The sequence below is a fragment of the Sander vitreus genome, chromosome 18, assembly GCF_031162955.1.
Source record: "Sander vitreus isolate 19-12246 chromosome 18, sanVit1, whole genome shotgun sequence".
Taxonomy (NCBI): Eukaryota; Metazoa; Chordata; class Actinopteri; order Perciformes; family Percidae; genus Sander; species Sander vitreus.
Window position 1 is genome coordinate 17,753,511 of NC_135872.1, and position 27,945 is coordinate 17,781,455.

Consider the following 27,945-nt stretch of genomic DNA (forward strand, 5'->3'; position numbering starts at 1 on the left):
AGCTTAGAGTAGTAAGAGAATGATCGAAAGACAGAAGGTTGAGTGTTTCAATCTTATATGTTTGAGGAAGTTTTGAGGTCCGGTATACTTTCTGAAGGAGACAAATATGCCAAAAACACTGCTTTTGTGATAAGTCAGGTATCTTAGAGGGTAAAGAGAATGTTTGGGAGACAGAAGATTGAGTGTTCAAATCCTATATGTCTCTGAAAGTTTTGAGGTCCAACATACTAAGTGAAAAAGCCAAATGATGAAAACATCAACATGCTTCTCAAGTCAGATAGCTTAGGGTGTTAAGTGAATGTTTGGGAGAAAGAAAGATGAGATCAAAACCTGTATGGTGCAATTGGTTTGAAGGTGCACATTCCAGGGATGAAGAATATATATATTTTTTAGACGTGCTATGTACTATGACATTTTTAAACCTTTTTTCAACATACTATACTATACTATGACATTTTTGTAATGTTTTTCGACATGCTATACTATAACTTTTTCGACATACTATACTATGACGTTTTTATCACTTTATTTCGACATACTATACCATGACTTTTTTATCACTTTTTTCAACATACTTTACTAAGACTTTTTATGAATGAACATGCTATATACTATGACTTTCTTATATTTATTTTGACATGCTATGCTGTACTATGACTTTTTTATTATCACTTATGACATACTTTACTATGACTTTTTTTAAATCTTTTTTCGACATACTATAACATTACCTTTTTATCACTTTTTTCGACATACTATACTATGACTTTTTATGACATACTATACTATGCCTTTTTTATCACTTTTTTCCACATACTATACTATGAATCTTTCAACATACTATACTATGACTTTTTTATCACTTTTTTTGACATACTATATTATGACCTTTTATCACTTTTTTCGACATACTATACATTCATTTTTTTTTCACTTCTCTCAACATACTATAATATGACTTTTTTATCATTTTTTTTGACATTCTATACTATGACCTTTTTTCGACATACTATACTATGACTTTTTATCACTTTTTTCAACATTCTATACTATGACTTTTTTTCGACATACTATACTATGACTTTTTATCACTTTTTCGACATACTATACTATTACTTTTATATCACTTTTTTCTACATACTATACCATGATTTCTTTCGACATACTATACTATGATCACTTTTTTCGACATTTCATACTATGACTTTTTATCACTTTTTTTGACATACTATACTATGACTTTTTATCACTTCTTTCGACATACTATACCATGACTTTTTTATCACTTTTTTCAACATACTTTACTAAGACTTTTTATGAATGAACATGCTATATACTATGACTTTTTTATATTTATTTTGACATGCTATGCTGTACTATGACTTTTTTATTATCACTTATGACATACTCTACTATGACTTTTTTATCTTTTTTCGACATACTATAACATTACCTTTTTATCACTTTTTTCGACATACTATATGACATTTTTCGACATACTATACTATGACTTTTTTATCACTTTTTTCGATATTCTATACTATGACTATTTTATCACTTTTTTCGACATATTATAGTATGACTTTTTTTGACATACTATACTATGACTTTTTATGACATACTATACTATGCCTTTTTTATCACTTTTTTCCACATACTATACTATGAATCTTTCAACATACTATACTATGACTTTTTTATCACTTTTTTTAACATACTATACTATTACTTTTATATCACTTTTTTCTACATACTATACCATGATTTCTTTCAACATACTATACTATTACTTTTTTATCACTTTTTTTCGACATTTCATACTATGACTTTTTATCACTTTTTTTTTGACATACTATACTATGACTTTTTATCACTTCTTTCGACATACTATACTATGACTTTTTTTATCACTTCTTTCGACATACTATACTATGACTTTTTAATCACTTTGTTCGACATACTATGACTTTTTTATCACTTTTTTGACATGCTATACTATGACTATCTTTGACATACTGACTTTTCCATCACTTTGACATACTATACCATGACTTTTTATCACTTTTTCGACATACTATTTATGACTTTTTTCAAGATACTATACTATGACTTTTTTCGACATACTCTACCTATGACTTTTTTATCACTTTTTTCAACATACTATACTATGACTTTTTTCGATATACTATACAATGACTATTTTAGGACTTTTTTCGATACACTATACTGTGATTTTTTATGACTTGTTTTGACATACTAAACTATGACTATTTTGACATACTATATTTTGACTTTTTAATCACTTTTTATAACCATAACTTTTTTGGATCGATCACTAGTCCAGCCTGGGTATACTTGTGTGGAGTTTGCATGTTCCTTCAGGCTTTCTTCATACTATACTATGACTTTTTTATCACTTTTTTCAACATACTATACTATGACTTTATTTCTCTTTTTGACATACTACAATATGACTGTTTTCAACACGCTTTATTCAGTGGCACGGTGTCTCAGTGATTAGCATTGCTCCAATTGGTATCAACATAGGCACTGCAGACTCTGACGCTTAGTTTGAATCCCAGTCTGGATTAGGCCTTTTTGTGTGGAGTTTGCATGTTCTTTCAGACTTTCTTTGACATGCTAAACTATGACTTTTTTTCAATAAACTATAATATTACTTTTTTTGTCACTTTCTTGAACATACTTTACTTTGACTTTTTTTCGACATACTATACTATGATCACTTTTGTTACTATATACTATCATACTATACTATCATTTTTTACCACTTCTTTCAACATACCATACTATGACTTTTTCATGACTTTTTTCAACAAACTATACAATGACTTTTTTTTCCGACATGCTATACTGCCTTTTTTCGACATACCAACTAGGACTTTTTCCTAACTTTTTTTCGACATACTATACTATGTTTTTTTTAAAAACTTTTTTTGCATACTATACTATGACAATTTTTAACATACTATACTATGACTTCATCACTTTTTTGGACATACTATACTATGACTTTTTTAGGATTTTCTTCCGGCATTTTAGGCCTTTATTTGACAGGACAGCTTAGACATGAAAGGGGAGAGAGGGCGAATAACATGCAACGAAAGGCTGCAGGTCGGAACTGTACCGGCAGCTGCTGCGGCAAGGACTGAGCATCTGTAGATGGGCGCATGCTCTACCAGGTGAGCTACTCTTTTTATCCATTTTTGATATACTATACTATGACTTTTTTCAACACTTACAGCATGACTTTTTTTGTCATTCTTCCAGGGGAGGCGCTGGCCCTTATATGATTGGTCACTTTCAAGGCGATCTCACCCATGGACCTCCTTGGCTTACCTTGATTGACAACTATCGTTCAGGAAAGCCTGTAGTGTACCGGCCATAAAACAGTTTTTCTGTCTTTATTATGACCACTTCAGTGCCTGTTCAAAATGTGCCTGTTTGGAACAGGCGATTGCTTGGCCTGTGGTATTGCTGCGTGTAGAATTCTCCAGAACCAAATTGTCCCCCAAAATTACTCACAGAAGGAACCCAAACCACTTAATATGCACATCCACTGTATAGCCTTCTACTGACTTACAGCGTACTTCTACATCAGAGGAATACATTGTCCTACTACGTTTCCCTGACGGAGAACGTGGCAGATTCAGAATTTATTCACAAAATATCACAATTAAAATGTGCAGTAATCAGACATTAGCCTCACGGACTCATGGCAGTGCGCTACCCATCTGGCCCATTATGAGAGCCAAATTAGCAAATATCTGCGTTAATCAACCTTGCAGAAACTTAATACGATATAGTGTTTGTTTGATATTTAGTGTTTGGCATATGGCTTTTTATTGAGTTTCCTCTTCGCGAAATGCTGTAAGCGGATTTATGCTGGGTTTTTAGTGTGAAGGACAGACAAGGAAAAGCCAGCGTTACGTAGCACCTTTTCTTTTAACCTTTCAGTCAGCTACGTGCTCATGCTCCAGGAAAGTGAAGAAAAGTTTGCTTGGTAGCCTATATACAGCAATCATGTTACGTTGGAAGCAGCAAAAAGTGAACCACAGTCAAAGCCGGTGCCACCCCTGCTGCTGTACAGAATGTGTCAATAGCCTGCTGTGTGCTGTGCCAGCAGTTTTTTTTTTTTTTTTTAAGTAAATTTTTTCCTCAATCTTTATTGTTCGGCGGTTTAGTTTTATTCACAGTTTTTAATATCCAATATCCAATGCTGTCCAAATTGCTCCCAATGCTCCTAAATCCAAACCCCAAGTTCATAGGGTACCCAGGAAACCAAGTAGGAAGTAGATTGGATGAACGGTTCATGAGATATTTTAAAGACAGACCACCCACCCACCCACACACACAACACACAACACACACACACACACACACACACACACACACACACACACACACACACACACACACACACACATACACACATCCCGATTTATTAGATTAGCACCGTAAATAAAGGAATGTATAAGTGTCTCTCATCCGTTCTGTCATTGAGATATGTGCAATGCTTTTGAAATGTTCGTAAATCCTTGCCGATGTACCCTTATCTCTAACATTAGAGTTAGCCTTAGCTAACATGGCTGTTGTTAAGCCTGGCTATCCAGTTTGAATAATCCATAACAGAAATTTAGACTAACCAAAATACTATTTTTGGCATCTTTAACTTAATAGAATGCGATCACACATGAACTTTACGTCATACAACATACACATCATGAAACATTATTTCTGTTTCTGGATTAATCAGACTGGCTGGCCAGGCTAACAACAGCCATGTTAGCTAAGGCTAATGTTAGTGCAAATGTTGAGCCAACAGGTCTGTAGACGACGCAGTCAACATGGCTCTTCATTTCATGCTCCGGCACCTGGAATCCTCAGGAACCTAAGCCAGGATCCTGTTTGTGGACTTCAGCTTTGCCTTCAACACCATCCTCCCAGCTCTGCTGCAGGACAAGCTGACCCAGCTGCATGTGCCTGACTCCACCTGCAAGTGGATCACAGACTTCCTATCTGACAGGAAGCAGCATGTGAAGCTGGGGAAACACGTTTTTGACTCTCTGACCATTAACACCGGTTCCCTTCAAGGCTGCGTCCTTTCCCCTCTGCTCTTCTCCCTGCACACCAACAGCTGCACCTCCAGTCACCAGTCCGTCAAGTTCCTGAAGTTCGCGGATGACACCACCCTAATTGGACTCATCTCTGGTGAGGATGAGTCTACTTACAAGTGGGAGATTGACCACCTGGTGACCTGGTGCAGTCAGAACAATTTGGAGCTAAACGCTCTGAAGACAGTGGAGAGGGTTGTGGACTTTAGCACTTCTACACTGCCATCATTGAGTCCATCCTCAGCTGCTCTATAGCCATCTGGTACGCTGCTGTCTCTGCTAAGGACAAGAGCAGAGTGCAGCGCATCATCTGCTCTGCTGAGAAGGTGGTTGGCTGCAATTTGCTGTCTCTCCAGGACCTGTACGCCTCCAGGACATTGAAGCGGGCAGGGAAGATTGTAGCTGATCCCTGTCACCCCAGACGCAAACTGTTTAAACCCCTCCCCTCCGGCAGGAGGCTGCGGTCCATCAGGACCTAAACCTCATGCCACAAAAACAGTTTTTTCCCATCAGCAGTAAGCCTCACCAACAAGGCCCCAGACCCCGATTGACATTGACTCTTAACCCCCCCATCCCTAGTCACTACACTTGCACTAACCTTCATCCTGGACTTTACATCTGTACATTGCATATACTATATATTCTTTGCAAATTTTGCACTCAAGCCATTCAGCCTTTTTTTCTTGTGCAACAGTTACTTTGTATGTAGATATTTGTATTTCTGTATTTATTATTTATTTAACATTAATGTTTAATACGTTTGTTGTTGTTGCTGTTTATTTATGTATGCACCTTTCACCAAGGCAAATTCCACATAAGTTATTGTGGCAATTACACGTTTTCTGATTCTGATTCTGTTAGAGGTAGGCTAAACGGGTACATACATCTGTAATATGATTATGTTGTTTAATTAATGTGACACGCAGACCTGCATATATAAAATAGTTCTCCTTTGCCCTTTTCAAATAGGCATGATAGGACAGGATTCCCCATCCTAATTATAAAGTAAGGTTATTAAAGTTATGTACATACTGTTACAGTTGTTAGAGTGGTGCTCGTTCAGCACCACGGACAGCAACAGTTAAAGGCAAAAGTTAACAGTCCACATCGACAAAATCTAAGTGAGTTGATGTAGGTGCTGGATACCAGAAGATGAATACAAAAGAAAATCAGATCAATCAATCTTAAGCTTTTATTAGGATCGTTTTGACCCTAACTCTGCCTGAGGAAGACAGGTGTTGTCTGCTGGTACTTTTCTGTTGTACTAAGAAATTAAAACCAGTCTTTAATGAAGGCAGAAAAACAGTAGGAGGGCCAGGTTTCTGCCCCCAAAATACAAAAGCCAGTTTAATTTGAGCGAGAAGAAATCAACTTCCAAAACAGAGTTTACCTTCAAGAGCATGTATGCCCTCAAGCACTCGCAAAGAAGACACTGGCGGGCATGTGGTGGCTGCTCTGTGCGCATGCTGCTTAGTTTTATACACACAGGTGCCATTCTTTCCCTCTCCCTATGTTTTGTTTCACACATGGCAGTGTGGGCAGTGTGTGCAGATGAACGGTGTGTGGCTTTCCTTCTGTGGTCGCAGTGCACAGATCTCCCAGCTGAGCAGAGCAGTGGAGGTCTGCAGAGACCCTTTGTGCCGAGACCCTTTGGCGTCACGAAGGGAAGCAAATTTATCTAAATCCATGCCCATACAAAGATGACACAGAGTTGGATTTAAAATCTGCCAAGTATCCCTTTAACTACAGATTCATGCTTTACTGATAAAAATCTAACAGTAAAACATTTGCTATATGGTAAATAAATCACTGTAGGTTGTTCAGTCTTTGTGAACCTTTTGACATTTCTGTGCTTCGTAACTTGATGCCTACAATGCCCAGAAAAAAAAAACAACTTGATGTAGTATTCCTCCATGCCATGGTCCTCAAAAGTTCAAGCAACATAAATAATTGGTTGAACCATTTGAAAGCGAACAGCAGTGGAAGGTTGGTGTCAACTCTGCTCATTAGGAGGAGAGGCATAGTGGGGCGCCAGTCAGACAAAACACAAGGTCCTCATTACTGACTCTGTTGTTAAATAGCAATGTTTTCTCTCTATTGTTGTCCCTAAAAGTGAGGGAAGACCACCAGAGTTTTGATTTTCCAGTCAGCGGTGTAGAGAGTGAAGCCAAAAGAACAAAGAATCAGCAGTCTGATCTGAAGGCAAATGGGGCTCAAGATGAGCTGTTTGAGATAAGATCAAGCAGAAGATTTTTTGATTTATCTATGATTTATTTTAGAAAAAGGGAGAGAGAGAGAGGGAGACGGCTAGGCTAGAAAGAAAGAGAGTGAGGCTATTGTTGACACTGAGAAGACATGGGAAAAAAGACAATTTGGAGGAATTTTTGTCAGATGTATAACCATTTCATATGGCTCCTTTGTTCTGGCAGAATGACCTGTTGCTAGGGCAACAACACAGACCTTGTGTGAATATGAATACATTTCAGCCAGTGATTACTGTTACAAAAAACACATTTGAAGCCTACTAGACAACAAATCTTCATTCTATATTTCTTTCCAGCATCCTTTGCACTATGCTCCATAATTAAAATAATAATAAGTTATCACAAAAATAATTTACTCCTGCACACTTTGCACTCTTCATTGCACTACTGCCTCAACCTGTCTATAAGTGTGTTTATAGTATGTATATATTATGTGTATATAATTGTTGTTTGTTTTGTATGAGTAAGCACATTGTGAGCAATGTATAATCCAAAGAAAAATTCATCGTATGTGTCCTCATACGTGGCAAATAAAGCTGATTCTGATTCTGATTTAAATTTGTATTAGCATCTGCACTCTTTTCAACACACTGCTGCTTCTCTGCATGCTGAGTCAAACACCTTAACAAGCAGTGGCTGCTTTATTTAATATTCTATCAGGAACCCAACGGTTTCCAAGGACACCAAATATGACAGAAATTTCGATAAATGTGTAGAAAATGATATTCAAGACGTGTTGAGTATTTTCTTTTGTTGGATGTAGGTATTTTCATGGCAATAGCACAGACAGGACCCCATTCTTAATCCCTTCTGCAAAGCTCTGATTGGTTGGTTGTCAATGATCACCAGACTTATTTTAATTGTGGACAAAATGAGGTCTTGAACAAGGCTAGGAGCAAAGCCTACACAGAATATACTTTGATAATGCCACACAGTACATTATTTTAAGAAACTTAACCAGAGAAAAAAGGGGAACACTGAATGTTAAGGGGTTAAAGATTAAGTTCCTCTCTCAAAGGACACGTCAAAAGCATTGATGGGAAGACAATAACCAACCTGAGTCTCCACACACACCAATGTCAAACCTCTTTATTGGTTGGGGATTTCAGGTGGCACCTTTTTGGTCACAAGCTTCGCCCTGAGCCCGAAGTTGAGGCACTGCTTGGCCCTCATTGCACTTACTGTGTTTGATCTTGATGCTCTCCATCCGAGCTTTACAGCTCAATAATGTCAGAAACTCACCTGGGACTTGGGAGCTATGTCTTCATACTTATCAGCAGTCCATCTGGAAGAAGCTGTACTCTGGAGTCTGCTCTGACCTTTCTAAAGCACTGTGTTAAAGGAGGCCGGCCGGGTTGCAGGCAGTACGGTGGGTCTCGGAGGGGAAAACAACAATTTGGCATGCAACAGTGTGTACCCACGGCAGCATATTAAATGTGTCAAGAATGAGCGGACTCCAACCTCCTCTGAGTCCCTCTTTCTTTCTTTTCCACAACCTACCTCATTGCCTAATGCTCTCTGACTCTTTCTCATGCTCTGTCTCCACACATTTCTTCCTTTCTTTCTTTCAAAACCAATATTGCTTTTATGTGGAGGTGAATGTAATAAGGTCCCATGTGTACAAAGTCAGTGGGAGGAAGTGGTTATGTAAGTAGGAAGAAGAACTCTTCATGCTAATTTCCTGGTGACACTGCAGAAAAGCTCCAGGGCCCCCAGGATCAAATGGAGCTTGTGTTTTGACTGCTTGTATACGCCTTGCTTATTTTTTTCTTAAAAATATCATGAAATGTTTAACAACACTTGATTATCATTATTATCATTCCGCGTCTTTGCCACTTTATTTTATGGATTGTAAACAGCTTGGGCATAACAAAGTGGAGATTAAACACACAATGTCAGGAGTAAAATATATGCAATTTATTTGCTGATCAGCAATCATCATGTCTGATGTCTTAATTTCTGTACACAACTTTCTGCATAATCTGTCACTGTATTAACATACTTTGGTGCATTTTGAAGGTACAGCTTCCATAGTACTTACTACACACAATTGTAGCAACAATGCAGCATAAAACCTTATGAATATATAATATGTCTGACAAGTAAGGCCAGACATAATAATAATAATAAAGCCTAAAGTGCGTTTGAATAATCTGTCAGTGAGTCATCTTACTTCGTTTTATAGCATTATCAGTGTGCTAAAATTATAAAACATCTTACAGTAAGTTACCACTCCATGCTGTATGCAAAAGAAAAACAAAAATAATGATATTGAGTGATGGGTGAATACATCTATGTAAGTTTTATTGTAAGAATAAATGCTTTTTATAATTGTTTGTACTAATTAATCTGGTATACCAGATGTACAGGGCCGGTATAAAGCCTGACGCCAGGCATTCTACTCCCATTCCGCTATCCCGGCTAGCTATTTTGCAAGGGTACCATCGCTGCATCAGGGGCTTAGCACTGCCCAAGACGACTGTGATTGGTTTAAAGAAATACAAACAAGCCAGAGCAATTTTCAACCCACCAAAAGGTTAACTTGTGCAGCCAGACCCTGATAGTGCACTGTGGAGATAGGCCTGGCAATGCAAGATTATTGCTAATATTAATCCCCTTATTTTTTGATTAATCAAATCGCTTGATAATTCAACTGTATTTTTATTTCATCTTATTTGTCAATAAATAGTCCATAATTAAAATGTTGTTATGTCCGAACCTCATAAACCAAGTTTCCATACAAATAATGCATCACAAATATTATTTGTTATAAATATTGGCAAAAGAAAACTGGAACTGAGTTGGATGGAAACAAGATGGGTCAGCAGTATTGTAGCTGTGTACCACCATAACTGATTGTGTGAAAAATATTTAGGATGAATACATTCAGATGTATGAAATGTGTGAATGTAGAATCAATCAAGCAATCAAATTAATTCAAATGTTTATGTGTAAAAAATATCAAATTGACAAATTGATTTAATGTTTTAATCCATTAGGAGATCTATCTGTTTGTGGGTGAAAAAATTTCACACCGAACTCAATTGAATGTCTGAATCCCAGGTTTCCAGCTAAGAATAAAATCTACGAGTACAAATCACACCTTCAAGTATTTTTGTCCCACATTTGATGCTTCCACCTGAATAGCCAATGTGGATGCTCAGATTGCCATTTCACTATCCAATCACAGAGCCAGGGGTGCAGTTGGGCACACGAAGATAAACAGCTGGTGGTACTAACTCTCCAGTCCAGCGCTATTTAAACATTGCAGAGGAAGAGGGCGCAACGATATGACGTCATAAAAACAGTGCCAGTCAAAAGTGAAAAACTATGTGAAAACCTGATGGAAATATGGGAATATTATAGTCAGTGTATTAGCTTTACTCTTGGGCAATACAAGTTATAACAGCAATTCAACACACTTGAATAAATAGTTGATTCTATACATAAAGGCTGTTTGAGTCGTTTGATGCAAACCCACAGCACCAATAATTGCCATGTTCTTTGCTGTGCTGTTTCCACTAGTGACAGGCTAAAGAAAACAATCTTAAAGCTGATAAAAGCGTCAAAGCCAAACAATAGTACAGCCATTTCCATAGAGAATATATTGTTGTGCAGTGGGAGCCACGGATTAAGACCAAGGATGTCCATGTTCCCTGAGCACAGCGTGTTGGTACACCTGTATACAATTTCCATATAGATTACGTGTCCATCATTTCCATTTTGATATTGCAGGAGTGGTGGGACTGATAGAATAGACTGTGAAAAGAGCAGTGAGTGGGGAGATTTAGAGGTGACGATATGTGTTGGTATGACGTTACAGAGAAAGAGAGAAGTGAGTGAGCAAGCATAGGCTTTAATATCTACTTAGAGTGCACGCTACAGTTACATATTTCCTGCTGTACCTCAGATATTCTGCCTCAATGTGAATTCCAAAGAAGGAGGAACAGGTCTTAATGTGTTCAGGTGCCAAAGCCCTTTCAAACCTCACAGAGCATGATGGCTGCTGAGGTGTCACTGAGGTCACCGATTTCATGACTATTGATTTTATTATCTTTATCTGCAGCTGAAGGTACTCAAAGAAATCTATTTTGTATTTTACAATCAAACTGAAACTAGAATTTTTTTCACTTTTTGTGTAAAGAAATATAGACTTATGGTACTACTGCTATTTTATATTTTTCAAAAGGGCATAAAGCCATTTATGGAAGTATATGTGGAAACCACATCTGAGCTTCAGGGCTTTACCTGGGCTTTTCCCATGGCAGTAGTTGGCTATGATATTTGAGAACTGGCGTTGCTAGGAGACGTGCTGTCAACATCAGCGGTGCACTATTGACTAGAGCAAAAAGTCCTCCAACCCTTACGACCACATAGGTTGTTTGTTCCTACCCTCTAATACGACCCACAGGAGCATTTCCAAAATATGTGCCCCTACCGGTGGAAGTTACGTAACACAATGTAGCGTAATGCAGTTATGTACATAACTTCTCTTTCAAGTTAACTTACGTTAAGTGGAAATAGGTCAATGTTGACTTTTGGTTACACAATGAACACAAACAGTGGTCTCCTAGGTAAAAGTCCTGTGTTTGTTTGACCCATCCCTCCTCCCTACACGGACTTTGTTACTCTATGTACATTACCCCCACGGTGTTAACGTAACGGACCAATTAATAAATGGAGTGATCAAAACACAGATCAAAACACAGAAACAATGGCCAACAATGCCGGCCCCCTAGCTGGTTAACTGCCTGTGCAGCTGAATTTAAGGTTCTCAAAAGTTTTGGTGCCCAGACAGATATTGCACCAACCAAAAATCCACACCCCCTAGAGAACACTAGTAAATAAAACATACCTGTACTTTGACCAATTAAGCATACAAGTCAAAACAAACACAAAGTATATGGACTTTTTAGCAAAACCTAATTTCAAAACTGTAATTTTAAAGATAAAATATTCATATTTTCGCGTCACAGGTGAAACCCCATTATATTTATTTTGTACTACGCTTAGTACTGTGTAGTTTCTTGGAAGCTCACATTTCTCTCACTAGAATATCAAAGCGCTTTCCTTTAATTTTGAAGACCATATCGTGACTATTATGTTCGCGCTACATGTTGTTTTTCATAGATACTGCATGAACTCTGCTCAGCTTCAAAGTGAAAATGAAACATGTTGGTTCATGCGTGTCCTTCATGAGAGGGCACCTTGGTCACCAGAACCAAGAGCCTCATTAAGAATCCAGCCTTGACCTTCTGTCACCCCAATTATTGTATACATTAATCCCATCACTCTTCCCACTCTCTCACACACACACACACACACACACACACACACACACACACACACACACACACACACACACACACACACACACACACACACACACACACACACACACACACACACACACACACACACACCAAAGCTTCACTGCATTGATGGCTTGATGATTGTTTCTTTTGTGCTAAAATCAATCAGGGCACAGGGTTTATTTGCAGCTTCCACTAAATACACACTCAGTGTGTTGTGACATGTACATGTTAGGAAATACACATGACCATCAATGCGCAAAGCATACCTAGTGTACTGTATGCAATAAAACAATTTTTATTGGACCTACACCTAATATCACCAAAAACAGAGCAAATCTGTCCTTGGTTCAGTTTATTTGTGCGGTGCATCACTTCCTGCTAAGTCGCACTGCTTTTAATCTCCATTTCATGCCACTCAAACCTCTGTTGATAGGATAGTTGTGTGCTGCTTCACACCCACTAAAGTGAGTGAACGTGATGTGCTCAAGGTTAAAAAAGTAATCTAGGCGTCTTTCCCCCACACTTTTAGCTCATAAAAGCCCATCTTTCTCCACTCTCTGATTCTCATCTCTCGACAGTCAACAGGAAGACCCATTTTCAGTCCAAAAAAATTGAGGAGGAGAAAGACTTTCTTTTTAGAGGGTTTCAGAGTGCACCGTGGATGTGCTGGCTGCCAAATACTTCAGAGTAAATGGATCAAATTCTTATCTTGGAGGTTAGATAATTGTTCGCACTCCCCACTCACTCTCTTGGGGTCACTCCTCAGCAAGCCTGTTGGAGATAATTGGCCTTTCTCTGTCTAATGACGAACCAAACAGAGAGGAGAATGAGTTGTAGGTGCACATATAAATAAACTAGGGCTGTCAAAATAACTAATTCTCGATTAATTAATCTGAGAAAAAATAATGCGTTAAAAAAATTTACCCAGATTAATCCATTCCATATTGACGTTTGCATACAGACGAAAATCTGGTGCCACTGATATGTCTGCGCTTCTCTCTGATGCTCTGAAACAGACGTTACAGGAAACACAAACCCCGCTGCATGTGACGCTAGTTAACACTATACTCGACAGCAGCTAACGTTAGCCTACCGCTAGCTAGTAGCTGGATTAAACATGGTTAAAATGCTGACAGCTAACGCTAAACGGTGTAAAGTTTGACTGTGTTTTACTGTAGAGGATTCAACACCGGCATGTAACAATCGGCAGCTGCCGTCGGAGAAACAACACATTGCGTTCAATGAAACTGGTAAACTACAGCCTTGTGGTGCATTTGAAGTTATTGCAAATGTCCTTTTCCTATCTGGTTGTTGTTTTTGTCGTTCAACAGCAATTTACTAGTGAAATAAGTTATTGTTATTGTTATACATTATTATTAAATCATTTAATTTTGACCATATGGCCTTAGCAATAAACAAGCCGTTTTTTGATGTCACCAACTGTTGTTTAGTACCCTTTTTTTCTCTTTTCTTTTTTTACTTTCTTAAAAAGTATCTGTTCAGGCACCGTTAATTATGTATGAGATTAATTTCGATTAATTAATCACAGAGTATGTAATTAATTAGATTACATTTTTTAATCGATTGACAGCCCTAAAATAAACACACAGTAATTCATCCAGTAGCAGTTTTCTATGAGTTTAAAAAAATAAGAAAATAGTGGGGCTTAATTATTTAATTTTTACATTACTGGAAACACTATATTAATTTGTAAAAACATAGCTTGAAAGCATTCTCATTATACCTCTGATTTGTATTTGAAGTTAGCTTTAATAGTGAATTATCAAAGGTTTTTCTGCCTTTTTTGTAACACAAAGAGGAAATAATGTATTTATGTAATTACTATTTAAAAGCAGATAACAGAAGCTGCAGCATTTTATTGTAATGGTCATCTTCACACAATGCAGTATAATTTGACAGTATTTACTTACGAGAACATAAATGCTACTTATTATTCTGCCTGTGTTTGAGCAAATAGATGAAATAGAATAAAAATAGCCTGGTTACACCACAGTAGACAACTCTACTATGTCACTGGGGACATACAAAACGGTGCCGTTGGTTTGCAGATAGAAAAGTCACTAAAATGACCTTAAATGGATGTAGACAGCTGACTATTGACAGGATTTTTTAAGAACCTCTTGCACAGAGCCGCTATTTTCAATGCACACCATTAACATTTATCCCTTAATTTGTCTTCTTTCTTATTGGAGACTAAGGAGCCGAAAAGGTCGCCTGTCAGGGCATAAATGAACAATTTAATTTATGAAAAAAGATCAAAAGTAATGATGCTCATCTTGAACCTTTTCTTAAAGTACCGCTTTATAATTACTAAGGCACCCTTTACAATGAGTAGAGAATAGATGGTAAAAAAATATTTTATTGATGTTTTATAGATCAGCTAACAGCCATTAATTAGATCAGCTTTTGGCTTACCAGGTTGTGAAAAATCGGTAACACTTTACTTGAAGTTTTCTACATGACACATGAACCCTAACCCTAACCATAACTTGTCATGACAAAACCGAATGACACTTACTAAAAGAAGCGTTATGTCATAAACGTTTATAACTTGTTTATAATGTTTTATGACACGTTCATGCAATGTCATGTCACTCTTATGTAGAGAACTTCAAGTAAAGTGTAACCGAAAAATCTGTTGTAGTTGTGGGGATGGTGGACAGGTGTGCAGCATGTTTGACTTACATGAGATTAGAGTTCATAACCCTAACCATACCATAACCATAATTTATTTGCCATAACCACGCAATCTTTAAGCATACCGTAGTTTCCATGTAGATATATTGTAAAAAGTGATAATTTGACATAAGAAAGTTATCATTGAACGTAATCAGACGTTTTGCAGAATTGTCTGATACTGACATTCTTGTCTAGTGATAGGGTTTACAGTAATAAGTCATAATGTCTGCAGATTCAAATGTTAGCAAGTCATTGATAAATAGTAATGGGGTCTAACTATCTAATAAGCCTTCAATTCTGCTGTTAGAAATACTAATACTGTCATTAATAAATGGATATAACTTTCTAGTAAGCCATCAGCAAATGTTAAGGTTAATAAATCATTAATAAACAGTTCACTTTTTGAAAAGTTTTGTAATAAATGGATTTTGGTCCAGATACTGGACCTTTTCCAGAAAGGTGATACCGAGATCAGACTACACAATATGTTTGCCTTTCGAGATGGGCACTGTGTCATATTAGACGATCACAGAGTGATAATGCTTGCTGTGGCTAGGCAGGCAGATATGGCAGACTACATGTTGAACCCTGACCAATCACAGCTATCCAGAGAACAACTTCTCGTTCCACTTAACAGCACCAACATGGTCATTCCTCATTGCTTCGTCATAGTAGTTGAAATTGTGTGGGCTGAGGGCTGATCCTGGCACAAGTGTGCAAATCGTCCCTTGGTGGGGTCTGCCTGATAAATTAAAGCTGAACTAAATCTGAAAAATACAAAACAAGACGACCAATGGCTTTTTACTAATCCAAAATGATTAGAAAAGGATTATTTATTAACTATTTTTTAAGCATAAGCATTGCTTATTAGAAAGTGATACTTAATGTTATACTGTAGATTGGAAAGACAAGATTTGTTAAAATAATTTCCACCAGAACATGATTTTTAGCCATATTAGCAGCAGGGCTCTCGGGATGCTTCTCTCAACCTCTTTGATCCAAACTGAACTATCTCAACAACTATTGGATGTATTGCCACGACATGTAATGCAATTATCGATGGTGCCAATAGGATAGATCTTTCCTAATCCCCTGACTTTTCTCTAGAACCACCATGAGTTTGACCTTCTTGTATTATAGTGAAGTATCTTGACAACTATTGGAAGGGCTGCCATGAAATTTGATACTGATACACATGGTTCCCAGGTGATGTATCCTAATGACTTTGGCGATGGTCCTAATTTGTCCACTACGTTCCAAAACTAATGACACCTGCGTAACATCATGCATGTTACCGTGCTGATGTTAGCATTTAGTTCAAAGTACCAGTGTACCTAAGAAGAGCCTCACAGAGCCGCTAGCATGGCTGTAGACTCTTGGCTGTGTCCAAAATCACTCCCCCATTCACTCATTAACTACCCCCTATGTAATAGACCATCAGTAAATTGAGATATCGGACACTTGCAGTCATACAATGGCCATTTTTTATCACTATGTAGTAAAAAGGGAGTGATTTTGGATTTTGACCTTAGTCTTGTTATGTTGTCTCCACTGAATAAACACCGTCTGTTGCTGTATTTACTTAATTTGCAAAACGTAGTGTTTATTCAAGGGTGAAGCATGAAAATATGAACAGATTTTCTACAAACAACGGCATTAGAAACCATTCCCCCTATGTCACTTTCTCTCACTAATTACAAACAAAATTAGCAGATAATAAGCCTTGCATATTTGTGAGGTCTTGTACACAAACCTGTTGTCTCAACCATTTTTTGTCTTGGCACATTGCACATCCTCTCATGTTTGTAACTAAATAGTCACTCGACTGCAGCAATACAAAAGGGAGGGAGAAAGGGAGCACCGGCAGCGGACTGTAAAGTGAATGGGTAAAAGGAAGAGTGTGGGGTCTTCTGGGCTGTGACATGCTCACTAGTTGTGTCAGAAATTACAGCTGTTGGTCCTAATTACAAACTGTTACGGCAAAGTGAGGAGGAACTCTGGAGAGCTGGAAAGAGGTTGCGTGTGTGTGTGTTTGTGTGTGTGTGTGTGTGTGTGTGTGTGTGTGTGTGTGTGTGTGTGTGTGTGTGTGTGTGTGTGAAAGAAAGGGTGTCTGGTGAATAGATGGAGCATAGAGATCCATTATTCACATTAAGCTCCCTTTTTACAAAAACAAGTCTGAGTCTCTTGAAGGAAAAATGCAATTATTCATTATCGCAGATTCATCCAAAATTGAACGAAGCCGCTGACCCGTGCAGTGCAGCACTGTTTTTTAAGGGCTTCATAAGAGAAAATCAAACAGCTTTTTTTCTTTTTTGGGTTCCACTTGTAGTTTCATCCTTAAAGGAAGAGGATGGTGCCACAAAAAATGTCTTCCCGTCTGACTGCCATGTACGTCAATTTCATATAAGGGAGTTCACAGGTTTATGGCGATATGATTCCACACATGATTACCTTTGGCTGTTTGAGAGAGAGCCCAAGGCCTATCACTGCAGATCAAGATGAAGCAGTGAGGGGTGGTCTTCAGTGAAGCCTGAGTGTTGGTGGCTGATAAGGGGACACTATGTGGGGCCCTCAGGAGCTTCCTCTCTGCTGCCTCTTCTCCTTGCCAAACACTCGCACAAACACACCCACACACTCAATGTTCATGCTTATCTCCAAGAAACGAGAGCACCCCTCTCCAACCGCACAATCCTTCTGCCTTTCCCTTCTCTTTATCTCCTCACAGTCATTTATTTGGGAGATGGAATCAGAGCGGCTCCCACAGCTAACATGCTGTAGCTCTGGAGACGTATAAAAAGACGGGGGGGTGGGGGAGGAGGGGGAGGCAACGAAGCATGTGGAAGCTGTGGGCGCTTTGCGGGCGAGAAAGCAGGTCAAAGCTAGGAATGGCTGAGAGCGAGAGGTACAAGTAGTAAAATGTGGTATTGAGGGGGAGAAAGAAGTGGATACTGAGACTTGCATGCTATTATCGCCAACTTTTTTTTTCTCGCAGTTGCTTTTTTCCACAATTTCATTTAGTACTTAGAAGAGGTGAGACAACATGCACTGTAAAAAGGTTTATACAGGGACGAGGTAAAAGTAGTGAGGCAGAGGAAAATTGTGGATAAGAGGAAGGACAGAGCTGTAGGATTAAACTTCAGGAAAGGGGGCCTGACACAGTAAAACTATGGAGAGAAGTGCAGTGTAATAATAGAGTCACACCAGAGAACAATGGCACATGGGAGAAGACACCATGCTGAATCTATCTGTGGGTGCACATGGGGGCAAAGAGGTGGAATTGGTTTTATAAAAAATATAATATATGAGAGGCTGAATCCGAGGAGAGTTGGGCTTTCTCTAGGAAATACAACCCAGACTGATATGAGAGTTGGCTGTAATTTATTTTTCCTTATTTGGCCTATAATTTTGGGCAGACTCGCCTCCCTTAGGCATGCAGCCTTAGAGGCCAGATTAAATCTGTCATCGGCTGACAGAATGTTATAAGAAGGGCCTGTAGAAGCTATGAGAAGCTAACATGCATCCTAGAACCAGAGGAGCTGTCATCAAGCATCCTCTTTGTTTAAGTGATCTTAATTAAGATACTGAATCTCAACCTGCACTTATAGAAAAGTAAACTTGAAAAACAAGATAATTAATCCAAATTGGTATACCAGATGCAAACACAGTAACTGTGCTTGGGTTTTCATATTAGACACTTTCAGCCCTTAAAACAGGGGGAGCAGATCCTCCCACAAACTCAGAGGGGGATTTTATTCAAATGGTAGTCTCTGTAGCACCCAAAGCATAACTATGACTAAATAACTTGATGGGTATTCTGAAATTAGAGAAGATCAAATACACAGTGGGGGGCCACTAATTCTATAAGCCTTGGGACCATATGTACTTTCACAGATTTTCTCTCTCTCCCACCTGATTGTACAACATTTTGAATACAGCTTTTAGAGGCGTTTTATTTCGGGGAAATGTCTATTAGTTTTAGGTTTATGTTAAAATTGAAAGCTATCTTCTAAAAGTCTTGCTACAGTGTATTTCGTTTTCCAATCTTTGTTGTGTTGCTTATCGTATTTGCTTGCCAAGTTACTTTTTCTGGTTTTGTAGTTTTGTAACGATAATGGCTCTATGCTTTATGTGTCAGTGGTTGGTAGTTGAGAACAAACAGCTGTTGATAAGTTGTTGGAGTTGGTTCGAAGATGAAGAAATTATGTTTTTTCACGCAATCATCCTTTTATCTTTGCAAATGATTTTATGGAAATAATGTTCTGTCACGTTCATGCATATTAAACTGTCTCGCCATTTGACATCTTGGTTTCCTAACTCAAAAGTAAAAAAAACTTCATAACTTCTTAATGAGGCTTAGTTTCTTTATGAACTTTTTTTTGGCTCCCCTGCTCCCTTTGGTGCTTTTCTTTTAAAACACCATATCACATCTAAAGTCTCTTTCTGGTGCCATGGTTCCCCTCAGTGAACCACTAGAGAGCCTTTCTCGCTCATTCTGCTCAGTTCTTATCAAAACAACTTCCGTGAACCTTATTTCAAGGGCACAGAATTTGGGCATTAATTATCTTGTATTTATCTTTTCATGAACAGCAGTGGGTGGGATCATTAGTGAGATATTATGTTGTGAGTGATTATATATGAAAGCAAGAGGACACTAAGATTGATGTTACACCAAGGTTAGTCTCTTTAGTTCCATAATTCATAAAAGTAAAAAAAAAAGGTGATTTAGAATAATAGATAATTACATGTCTCTGATATTTAGAATAGATTATTACAATTAAATAGTCAAGAGCTGTTGATTAGGATTCATTTGATTACTTTAAAATGATGTAATCATGATACTGATTTGCTGTCGCTGGAGTGCAATAGAGCAACAAAAGATTGCTGAGAGTGATGCTACAAACTATAACAACAGAACATAACAACGAGGGGTGAAAATACATCTTTGTTGAGCAATATATTCTTGCAGATCTGATCTGCAGATCTACATTGTTTCGCCACAAAATATGCACAGTGTGCAAATGTGCTGTGTTGGCTCTCCACATTATTAGATTTAGTGGGAAGATATACAAGCTTACATAAATAGCTCTTCATGGTGGCAAGTATCCAGATAGAGATGATGTTTGCATTTTTGCAGTTACAGAAAGTAACATATTTTCAAATATTTAAAGCAGTGACCTCCCTTGACAAAGTGTCTGGTTACAACCTTTAAAACACAAGGCTATGGACTTACAACAGATGAGGAATTTACCATATTTTCTGTAATGCATGCATATGACATTTTGCATTCCCTGGTTTATTAGTCTTTATGACGGCCTTGTAGCAAGAACCTCTTTGAGTTTCTGAGAAAAGGAATTAGATAATTCAATTGCTCCTTCATGAATTAAACATATATTGAGGAATAACGAGCTGCATGCTTTCCGAATGTGCCTATGATGCACAAAGGTCACGTTAAAATTATATGCATTATGCTTAATGTACACTTTATACTGTGTACTCTTTAAAAGTCAAACAATCATGTAGAATCAGTGAAACATTTGCATATATGTACTTTAAGGGTTTACTTTTGCAACCTTGAAAGAAGTTACAACTAACTTTTATGGTAATCTCGCCCACACATTTTAGAGGCACACACACACACACACACACACACACACACACACACACACACACACACACACACACACACACACACACACACACACACACACACACCATAAGTTCTGACTGACAGCAGATTGGTTATGAATCCAAGCACTAAAGGAAATTGGCCTATTTCTTTTACTCCTGCAGGGTAGAAAGAGGGAATGATGAAAGGACAGTCGTGTACCTGTGGGAGGTCAATATCCATACATCCCCAGCTCTGAAAATGACTGGCCCGAGGAGAGCTGAGTAGTTGTTTAGGGAGAAGCCAGATTGAGTACATGGTAACACTGTAACAGTAATACTGTTGCAAGCCTAAAGGCTCTTGGTCACTGCCATCATTCCTCCAAGGATCCCCGCTGAAGGTGCTTTGCTGTTTCCCAGGGCAGCAGAAATGTAACTATGATAGCTGTTTACAGATTTGAGTTAGAGACAGATGGGCACAGAAAAGTTCTAGCGCTAGAAGCTTAAACAACGACGACAACAACAACAACAACAACAAACATCATCATGCATTCTTGTTGCATGTATTTTACTGTCACCATGCTGCCGGCCAAAACTTGCATCAATCACCGGAGCCAGTGCAACCACAGTGCAGGATGTCAGATCTGTCTCAAGGTAGCAGCAGACTCACAAATCTGAATATAAACTAACCAGGATCTCAAGACAAGCCAAAGTGCCTAAGACAGTGATCTGGCCAAAAAGTTTGCAAAAAAGAAACACAGCCAACTATGCTGCTGTGTACAAATGTATGCAAACTTGCTGCAATGTTTTATGTTCACACCAATTGGGGCAATTTTGCAGACTGAATTAATCTAACAGAACCAGACACAGAAGTGGACAGTAAAAGAGCAAGAAAGGCTGTTTTCACACCTAACCTGTTTGATGCAGTTCAAACTCACTGTGCTGTGTTGCTTGGTTGGTTTAATTTGTTTGTGGTGTGAAAGCTGTCAATGGACTAACCACTGGATTGTCTGACAGAATATATTATATATATATATATATATATATATATATATATATATATATATATATATATATATATATATATATATATACTTTTCCACAACACCACCAGAATTGTTGACACTTGCACATGGGGACACAATGTGTGAAGATTTTGACAAGATATTATACAGGAAAATGTATTTCTGCAGCAAGTAATCAATGGACCAACATAAAACCTGCAATCATACTTCACAGGAGTCAAAAGATTAATTGCAAGAACATAACAGTAAAAACAGCAATGTATTGTTTACAATAAAGGCCCGGACACACAGAGCCGATAATCGGCCGTTGGACAGTCTAGCGAGGTCAGTGACTCGAGTCTGTTCGGTGTGTTCCGTGCCGTCGTCCGTCCGAGGGGCCGTCGTCCTTCATTTTGGCCGATTTGACATGTATAATCGGCGGGGCGGGCACTGCCGGCAGTCGGACTCAAATGACCCATCTGATTGGTAGAGTGCTAACCCGGAAACGGGGAGCGGAATGAGCGTGACTAGAGTCTCTCAAAATCTGATGAAAATCTTTTAAACTGACCTTTGTTGATCTGAAATGAAGACAGATTCAGCAGCTGCATGGCCTATTTCTTGCTTAAAAGTTTTCAGAAACACGTTTCGGTGAACTATTTTAGTACAATATGAGAGTCTTTGAATTTCCGGAGAAACAAGACCCACGTGACGCGTTCGTCCAATCAGCTGCCGGTTTTCATTTTTGGGCGACAATACAGATTAGCGCCGCCTGCTGTTATGGAGACGTATTACATCTCGTCGCTTTGGTGTGTTCTGAGGCACTTTTTTGACCAATCTGGGGAGACTGATCAGCCCAACTGCCTTTTCTGCCGACGTTTGGCCGTCGGCTCTGTGTCTGGGCCTTTAGGGAAATGTCCTTTTTCACTTTTTCTGCTCTGCTGCCCACAGTCATAGTGCAAATTGAAATTATTTGCCAAGGTGAAATATCTCTTTAATCCAGTCCATCCAGTGGGGAGAAACTTGTGAAACAGCATGACATTCTTTTCAAAACCTCAGGGTGCCATATTTATTATCTTACCACTGCAGATTAAATATGCTGCACCGCAGTATACGTACTTCTTTTCGGTAGGGTGTGTTTTTGGTCTGATCTATCCATTAAAATGCCTCATGTTCTCTTCTTCTCTCTACCGCACACATGGACTGGACACACTGAGATGACGCAAGGGTAATAGGTTCGCCTTAAAGTGGATCCTGCTGGTTTTTCACTTGTAGCACAATACTGTCTTAGCGTGCATCGTGTCCACAGAGAGAAACTAATCAAATCACAGGTTGCTGCTGCTGCTCCGTCAGGCAGACACAAATTCAAAAGCACACACACACACACACACACACACACACACACACACACACACACACACACACACACACACACACACACACACACACACACAAAATTGAAACAGAAGGAAATAGACAGACAACAATATAAATATATATCAGAGTATCTCTATTGTCTTTACAGTGATGACCGTTGCCTCTCTACCATCTCTACCTCCACAACTTATACAGATTTTTGGGGTTCTTACTGTATGTTAGATATTGATCAAACGAGTACTGCTATTACAATTTTTTTTCGATTGCTAAATGACAGTGGGCACAACTGGAGACACGTGCAGCAGTTCATGTGGACAAAACTGTGGTTCTTTTTTTCATTGCTAGAACACAGTTTTCATGAATTGAGAATGAACGCTGGAGGCCACCAACCCAGTTCCTTCAAGTTAGTGTGCAACTCAACAGCAGAGCATGTTCGCCCACACAACTATACAGGCCTGTCTGCACCACTGGAATACTTCATGTGAGAGAGTTCATTGAGTTGAGATTAACAAGCTTTCTTTGGCCAAAATATATCAGCAATACAAATAAAAACGATCACATATGTACGATTACAAAAGGACTATGTTTTATACACACACAAATATGCAACTGATGTGGTTGGTCTCTGCTTGACATCATAAATACAACACTTTCCACCAGACACACAACCAAAGCCTCCTACACTTGCTTCTCCCTTTAGGCATCACAGCGAGTTCACATGCCCATGGACATCTAAACATGTGCTGCATTATCAATGACGTTGCCACTGTAGGAGGCACAGATCACCAAAAGGCATCAACTGTTGCCATGGTGAAATATTGAGCTTCATGAGCTGCTGTAATGGGGTCTATTATAATGGAGGGCAGAGGACTGGATAGTGATGTTATTCAAAGGAGAGAGTATTAGATCACAGAGTGATGTCATTGCGTCAAAGTGAGGAGGTCTGGTCTAGCAATAGATAGGTATTAAGTCGTTCTTTATCTTAGTGCCACTTTTGATACAGTAGACCATTAGATCCTTTGAAACCATCTTAGCGATTGGGTTGGTATCTCAGGCCCTGCACTCAAATTGTTAAAATCCAGCTCATATCCTTCTTCTGAGGAGTGCCACAAGGTTCCATTCTGGGTCTAGTCCTTTTCTCTCTTTAAGGCTCTGACACACCAACCTGATGACTGACCGTCAGCAGAAAAGGCAGTCGGACTGATCAGTCTCCCCGAGTTGGTCAAAAAAGTGCCTCGGAACACACCAAAGCAATGCCGACTTGAGCATATGTTCTGCATGTGCACAAGATGTAATACGTCTCCATAACAGCAGGTGGCGCTAATCTGTATTGTCGCCCAAAAAATTAAAACTGGCAGCTGATTGGACGAACGCGTCACGTGGGTCTGGCTTCTCCCGAATTTCAAAGCCAGACCATAATGGCGGCTCGTTCGGAATACGATCTCGTATTTTACGAAAATACCAACCTCGCCAGACTGTCCAACGGCCGATAATCGGGTTGGTGTGTCTGCGCCTTTATATGCACCTACTGGGTCACATAATGCAAAACAAAACAAAAAGAAACACTTACTGGCACATGCTGGGAAACTGGACTCAATCTGTGGTCCCCATAGCTGTTTATGTTAAAGTAATAATCTTGACGATTTTCATGTAAATAAATGTCTGTTAAGTCACTATCTATTGTCAAATGAGGTAACACAATGGTGATTAAGCCGATGGCCCACTGATGAAAGCCCTTGCATTGGCAATATTACGAACTGGGTGTCTGAGGCAACATGCCCAGGGAAAATCACAAGCGGTGCAGTTAATGACGTGATTTCAATCACTTAGCAGTGGTTGGTCCGCCAGAGAGGGTAGGTGGAGCTAACACGACAGACTCACTCTTCAACTCACTTGTGTGTGATGCGGCATACTGTTTTTTTCTGGTCTCTTCTTGCGTTGCCAGTAAACAGTTACTATCATAGACATACTATGGCCGAACAAACAAAGAAAAGAGCGATGACTACAATGAAACTTCAAAAACAAATAAAAGTGAGATCCAAACACACCACACACCACTGCGAAATACAATATTTCCTGTCTTTCAGTGACATCAAACTTCGATGCTTTTATCTTTTCCACACTTGCAACTGCAACTCGTTATACTCTTTCCATACTGAAAAGCAACTGTCAAGCCTCTAACTGGTTTAGAATCCAGGTGGCAGGCTTTTAACAGGCATCACAAAGAGACCACACCATACCTGTCCTAGTGTCATCGCATTGGTTTCCTATTTTTTTTTTTAAACGTTTTTAAAATGGGATTACTTACATTTAAAGCACATCTCGGACTGGCCAGAAAATATTAAATAGCTCTCTTACCACCCTATAATCATACTCTTAGATCAATTTAGGATATAATATGTATCATACAATAAGCCTGTGTTTGTAAGGGCATAGCAACAAAAATAATGTAATAAGAAAAAAAATTTAGTGAAGGAGAAAGAATCATGTTCTCGTCTGAGGACAGTAGTGTACAGTAATGTAAGTACTGAATATCAATTAGAAAATGTACATGCATAAATCAACAACCCATTGACTGGAAAATATAAAATAGAACCTTTTATATTCATGACTGTCTTGGTGATGAAGGTGAGAGGGAGGAGACGTGACTCACAGCCGGCCTTTGTACCTTTAGACAGGAGGAATATTACCCAGTTTATTATGCTTTTCATGTAGAAAGTGAGTGGTGCAACATTATCCTACAGATTTCATCAAGCAACATTTCAGGGTAAATGATAAGTGTTGGGGCATAAACTTGGGAAGGAATTTAAATATGGTGCTTCAAGGTGAAATCATCCGATATTGAACATATACAGTATGTGGTTGTTGTGAGATAGATTATTCATATACCTTTTAAACTGGCTAGGTAATATACATTAATCTGGATTAAAGAAAGTCTTCCCAAGGTCTCTGAGATGATAGTACTCTTAAGCACATTGAGTTTCAGTAATTATTTTATAGCTTTTATCCTTTTTTTGTGTCTCTCTCTTGTGTCTTTCACACAAACACACACTGACCAAACTCAAGTTTTGTCCCCCATTGTCTATAATTGAAAAACAAATAAAAGCCAAATTTCTTCTTCATGGCTGACGCAAAATACAAATATTTCCTCGGTCCAAATTGCTGTGAGGTTCAACACACCATGCATCTATTACAACTGCCTCAGGAGTTTGGGCACACAGTGTAAACAGACAATCACGGGCAGAGTGCTCTAAGGTAGTTTGCAGAAGTTATTTGTCTCGGTGCAAAGGCTACAGAGAGTTTGGTTTCTGAGTGCGGTGCGGTGGCAGGGGAATGGCAAAAAGCCAGGAAAAGCTGGTGTCCGACTCAAAGTGGGAGGTTGGATTTACTTAAAGCTGCACTGCAGACACAGAATGTAATAAACTGATTCACTTATCACCCGTATGTTACCCACCACTCAAAGTGTGATTTAGCATTAAGACACACACACCCCCCCCCCCCCCGTGGCGTGTTTATGCAGAGTTTATTCAGGTCAGCATGCCGTCTTGTACTTTTTCCTTCTGTAAATCCTGGGGTTGCTGGTCTGGTTGCTAATCTATCATCCTCCGGTGAGCACAGAGCCACCATCAACCTAACACCTACTCATGCAAGACAGTATAAAGAGAAATTAACCCTCTGCATGGAAGAAGTAATGACTGAACAGGCAGTTAAGTTTCAGAACAGCTTTTGAAACCTGATACATAAACAAAGTTAGTACTAGTGAATTGCTAACAAGTAGTTTCTGATTATCTGATTTTATATTAATTTATTTTATATATTATTATTTATAATATATATTTATTTTATATATTATTATTTATTTTTTTTTACCTTTATTTTACCAGGGAAAAAATCACATTGAGATTAAAATCTCTTTTACAAGTGAGCCCTTGCCAAGAAGGCAGCACATAGAAATACACTTTAACATACAACAAATAACAGACAGACAGGGATGGACAGCTAGATAATCAACCCTAGATAATCAACAGCTAGATAATCAACAGTTAGATAATCAACCCTCTTGGATGTTAGTGATGTGGATGTAAAATCCAAACCAAAAACAAGACTATGAGTCTATACAGCCATGCTGCCAGCTCCGTAGGCTGTATTTGAACACAATGCTAACTTCTTGGAATCTTACATCTTACATCTTGGAACCCATCGAATATCGGTCTGAAAACGGTTTAGCCTCTGGGGGCAACAGCCAATATTTCTGGGGTTCCTGTGTAGCCAGCAGTTATACGGGCAAAGACTTCCTCTTCCGTGTGCCGGTTATTTTATATCCCAGTAGACTTTTTTGTAGGTGTTTTAGGTCCAGACGACATTTCGGCTAATCTCTATTAAAAAAGCTAATAAAAAGCGAAATCATAGTCAGATGATAGCCAATGGGTTCCGGGAATTGCATTTGCGTTTCGCCTCTTTTGCACTCCACGCGGACTGCACAATTAATCAAACATTAATCTCAGTCACGATTTTTGTACAGAAAGGTCAGCACCACTGCATAGCTGTCAGC